Source organism: Montipora capricornis, chromosome 12, assembly GCF_036669925.1.
Source record: "Montipora capricornis isolate CH-2021 chromosome 12, ASM3666992v2, whole genome shotgun sequence".
Lineage (NCBI taxonomy): Eukaryota > Metazoa > Cnidaria > Anthozoa > Scleractinia > Acroporidae > Montipora > Montipora capricornis.
Window position 1 is genome coordinate 5,183,642 of NC_090894.1, and position 5,601 is coordinate 5,189,242.

General features: G+C 36.6%; 1 long non-coding RNA gene across 1 annotated transcript in view; it reads left to right on the top strand.

Annotated features, from left to right (window-relative positions):
• LOC138026659 (uncharacterized) overlaps nucleotides 1-3,662 on the top strand; it is a 5,776-nt gene extending 2,114 nt beyond the window's left edge. Inside the window, exons 2-3 of the long non-coding RNA XR_011127313.1 lie at nucleotides 2,021-2,212; nucleotides 2,945-3,662. This is a non-coding gene — a long non-coding RNA (uncharacterized lncRNA). The remainder of the gene's footprint in view (nucleotides 1-2,020; nucleotides 2,213-2,944) is intronic.
• The last annotated feature ends 1,939 nt before the right edge of the window (nucleotides 3,663-5,601 follow it).

Below are 5,601 nucleotides of genomic sequence, written 5' to 3' on the forward strand. Positions count from 1 at the left end.
GGCCAGTCGAAAAGAACGCCTGAGCCATTCCAAATTAAAATAGCCGTCCTTAATTGATTCAAACGTCGAACTTCTCATGTATTAAGTTCGGCTCATGAAAAGTATGGCGTCTGAATCGGGCCTTATGACAATTTAATGTAAGTTTATGTAGAATTCAAACCTTTTACATGCACCTTGAAGTCCCAAATTTGTCAGGCAAGGATATTTAATTTGGCGTAAGTGCTTTAACAAATTGGCATGTATTTCAAAAGAGAAATGAAGCTTTAGATCAAATGGTTAAGCAAATTAATGATTTGGTATTAGAGTGCTCTCACCGCAAATTACATGACGACAGAAAGCAGAAAGCTTCAGCTGTCATTTAAACTATTGTACTCAATGTAAATAGTATGTAAATGCCTGCAGGAGATTGTTATTATTGGCGTTTAAAGAAAAGTGAGCCAAATTTTGATGAGTCTGCTCTTCAAACACTTACACTGTACGTTATAACAGAAGTGACAGTGTCTGACACTTGCAGAGTGCAGACCCCAAACTAACCGTAACTCACAGTTATTGAAAGCTAAACGTTTTATTTAAAATGGGTGCTTAGACTTAAATACTGTTTACAATCGCTATTTGTAGGCAGTCTGCAGTTGTCATACACCTTAGAAATGATCAGCTTTATTATTACATGTACCAGCATTTTTTTTTTTTGAGACATGTGATATTGAGTGTTCTTATCAGGCCTTCTGATAGGGTGCGATTAAAAAGTGCAAATTATGCGATTTTTTCAGGGCAGATTGTGCGATTAGAAAGGCCAATTATGCGATAAATAATGTAAATTATGCGATTTTTTTTCTCAGCAATTTTAAGCTTGTTTTATACGGTTTCAGGTTAAGAAAAACACTTTTTTGCTGCCCTAAAGACATTTTGAACACAAAGGAACAGTAATTATGTATCTCGATCGACATTAGTTGGTATAAATAAAAGTTGAAAGGACACAGCTAACATGCCAAATGAATGATCAAGGTGCTTGTCAACCACGAACTTCCGAAGATGGTCAATCACAATAGGGCCATACCCCCATTTATACGAGAGAAAATAAGCCGCGGCTTTCTCTGGCCGCGGCTTACAGAAGACTCGAATGTTCACCCCGTATAAATGGTACAAAATCTACGTTCACGTCTTTTTCAAGCCGCGGCTTATATTGACCTGCGAATATATATTCGTATAAATAGTTCCTTTTGCGTATTTTGTACACCGTGGCCAGAGTAAGCCGCGGCTTATTTTCTCTCGTAGAAAAGGCCCTAATATTGCACGACGAGAAAAACATCAGTCCATCGTCCACGTGGAGCGTACCTGTGAGGTACTTTCTTGTTCGATTGTGAGCTGTCAGATCGGGCGGAATGTGGGAAATACGTTCTTCGTCGAAGAAAAAGCGAGCGTTTTCACAACAAACTTATCCATGTGTAAGTTTTTATCAGTTTTCAACGAAAGAAACTACATTTTGCCGAAAAACTTAGATCTTCGCTCATTTTTCACAAATCTCTTCTATAAGAGAAGGCAACTGTGTCATTTCAGTGGTGTGTATATAAGAGCGTGTTTGTGTTGCACCAATAGAAGGAGACTCGTACCAGGTCCCCGAAATGAAAAATAAAGCCTTGAACTTCGAATGTTTTCGAAATCAGAGGTGACAAAGGTGTTTTAGCCTTTTTGCAAGATAAATCATCCAACAATGGCGTATTTATGCTGGAATTTCTAAGAAACGTGTTGATTTATGTTTCATTTTATGAATTTTGTGCGTCCTTTTGTGAATTATGCGATTTTTCGTGAATTGTGCGATCGGATGCGATTTGAGTTCGATTGTGCGAAATCGCACCATCGCGTAATATCAGAAGGCCTGTCTTATCTGGATGAAATTCTTATGACATCTTTTATCTGTAAGTAGCGGTAATAATTTTTGTTTGGAAATGTGACTGAAATTATGAATTATTTTTTCCAAGAAAACTGAAACTTTTCACTATATTTATTTGTTGATTAACAGTTAAAATTGGAGGTGGGTACAGCTGGGAATTGGTTCATTAAAAGATTGCTGGGAAGTTTGGACAGAGAGTTGGTTACAGAAAGTGCTGAGGCTAGGCAAGAAGATGCCTTTTTCTTGCAACATACAGTACATACCACTACATGTATCATCTATGGAAGAGGAGTTGGAGAAAACCCTCAGATAAAAGAAAAGGTTGGTGCAATGAAAAAATTCCTTTGAGGCATGCATGTTTCTGTAAAAAACCTGTAATGCAGTCAAACACCTGAAAGTCTGAAAGACTTAGAAGCTGATTGTTGCTTTTAAACAAGTGATGCATATAGATATTTACAAATAACTCACATAAATTACACTTTAACAACTAATTCTTGACAGTCACTGCAATAAAATAATTATAAAGCACTGTCTGAGTTACAGGCCTGTGTACGTATAGACTAGTAATGCCTAGCGATTAGCGGAAGATGATGCTGCAGTTTCATTTATCCATTGTCTCACCCAATATCTGCTTTCAGTTTAAAATTTGAAATACTGTTAAATGAGATAATTCTAAATACCTCATCACACATAATTTTTTTTGGAAAAGTGTTGAAGACAAAGAAAGCATCTGGCAATATATTTTCAAGATTTGCTCCATGACTTCCACCACTATATGTGTACTTTTATCATTATGACAAAATTAATTTGATAGTTAACTGAGTTACTCAATGAATCAAGAACAATGTTACAGATATAATCTCGTGCAAGTACCGGTATTACATGTGGTTCCATTTATTTGGTACACCAAAATTGGTGGCTGGTGTCTTTTGTTTCTCAGGATTAGGGATGTATTAGATTTGTGCTCTCTTCCTATTTTGTTAGAATATTGTCGAATGATCTTAATTTTGGAAGGGGTGATACTAATCATTATTCTCTTTAATTACTTTTAAGGATGATGAGTCAATCAATGGAGAGGTTTTAAAAGCAACATTTGCAAGGATTGTTGCTTCTGGCACACTAATTGAACTAGAGACATTTACCTTGTGGCAGAAAGCAAGGTTTTGTTAAAACTTGCATTTGCTGTAATTGTTTTGCTGGGAGCATACTTAATTATCAGCTTAATCTCAGGGTTTTTTTTCTTCTTTTTGGAAACAAAAAGTTTTTAGTTTTTTCTTAATGTAAATTATCAGCCTAAGTTCTGTGTTTTTTTTTCTCTTTGAAAACAATTCTGTTGGAGAAAAAAAGAACACATTGGTAAAGGTCAACGATGGCAAAATTTTTGCATCAGTTATCCTAAGGCATGTTCCATTTTTTTTACGTTTGACTTCTTTCTGTAAGAACTGACTTGTATTACATGTGCATAAAACCCATTTTGTTATACTGAGTCACATTTATCCAAGTATGCTGTATGCTTTAGTTTTAGTAATTGAAGTTATTTTGCAGCCATTCATTGTTATAATCTGTAATCAAAACACAAACCACTCAATTTATCTTTGTTTAAGGCAAGAACACATTCAACTGATTGCCATTTTATTATTGCCCGAATAATTAGAATAAAGATAGCTTTGATTTTTGTGATGTATTTGTATGTGTATACAGATTGTATTTATCATGCATATCCATGTGCATTCTTTGCAATCTTATGATTAAAATTACCAGTATTAGATGCTTCATTGTAAACCTGGTCTTTTCTTTACATAATATTTTAAAAAAATGAACTTTTCATGGTTTTATTAGAAATCTGACTATAAATGAAGGTACAGTAGATCTAGTGAGGGTGAATGTGTTCTGTAGAAAGAGTAAATATTACTCTGACAAGGGGAGTAAAGTTTAAGAGGGTAAATTTTACTCTTGAAAAGGAGTGGTTTTGTACCTTTTTGTCTCACCCCAGTTTTGGAGTTAATTTAACTCTGTCAAGGGTAAATTGAACTCCATTTAAAGAGTTCAATTCACTCCAATAGAAGGATAAAATTTACTCTTGTATTGGAGTGAATTTTACACCACAGGAGGGGTAAACAATACTGGAGTAAATTTTTACCCCAACAAAAGAGTAAAAGATATAGGAGTACATTTTACTCCAAAAACGGAGTAAGCATTACCGGAGTGAATTTTACTCCAAAAATGGAGTGGTTTTGTACCGTTTTTTTTACTCCCTTTTTGGAGTTAAATCTACTCCTTGAAAATAACAGTGCTTCTCCCGAGTAACAACGGAAATGGATGCTTCGTTCGTGGGCCCAGTTATCGGCCAGCGAGCCCAGTTCTCGGCCACAAAAGAGTGCGCACGATTCCTCAGAATAAACAACGCTCAATCTCGTCACCAGAGCCTCGGATCGACCCAAGGCTCTGGGAAACTCTGTGTAGGAGAACATGCGCCGTAGGGTTCTTATAGCCAAAATTTGGCTATTTTAATCTTACGGCGCCTGCTCACTCCTCGTGCTAACATGAATGCACCAATTAGAGACGCTTTTGATTGTTCTTCACGAAAACCAATGAGAAGACACTTTGTTTCAGGGTTCCCCAGAGCTCTTCTCTCCCTCAGTCAAGAGAAGAGCTCTGGGGTCGAGATTGAAACAACGCTTTATCACCAATTTTTGTTGTTAAGTCTCTAATAAGGCTTGTGCTTGATATTTCGACCACAAAGTATCTTTAACGAGCTTTTTTTCATGTTAGAAAAGGAAGTTTTTTGCACACCTAGCTTTGCTCTTAATTGCTCCATGGCAAGCGAGGCTAAAAAAAGAGTTGGGTAATTCAAAATTAAACGGGGTCCTGTAAGTCATAAATCATATTTTTAATTCATATCTACTGTCAAAACATGTCACCCCATTACAGCTTTACTTTTACAAATGATTTAACAAAAAAACTCCATACAAAACTATGAGCGCTTTTTAGTGTTCTCGACGGCGAGCAGAGTGGCCGAGAATAGGCAAATACGAAAAAGTACAAAGGAAATATTGAGGAGTGAATTTAGGTCAAAGAATAAAATAGGCCAGCAAAATTTTATGTTTAATAGAAAGCTGTATCACTCTACGTTCTTTATGCCAAGAATTTGCTCATTTGGGCCTCCTATACGGATAAAATATAAACTTGAATTAGACCATGTAATTTGAGTAGCCGTAAACAAACACATTTTCGTGGAAACCAAATTCACCAACCTTCGTGTCACCTCGACTTTCTCACAGTATATAGCACAAAGTGTAGCTGTAACTCAAAACTCGGCAGGACGAAAGACAAGGAATCAAGCTACCTTTGGAAGCAATTGCTCTTTATTCAGATTCATTTGTGGCGCAAAAAATAAACGTTGAACAAAAAGTGGCCGAGAACTGGGCCCCTTACTGTACGATGGAAATCGACTCGGTGCTGGAGCGGTCCGAAATCGAGCTTTCCACCCTTGTCTTTCTATTGGTACGCTCAGGTGAAAGTCGAACACAAACCCTTCAAATCACTAAAATTCCTCGTTTTCAGCCACAAAGATTACCACAAACAACACATCAGGTAAAATACTTGGATTTTTTGGACTTAGATTTTATCGAAATTATGTGAAAGATTTACTTAATGGTCACACAGTTTGTCCAGGCCCCCGCCTGTTATGACACCAGTGGTTTGGTGAC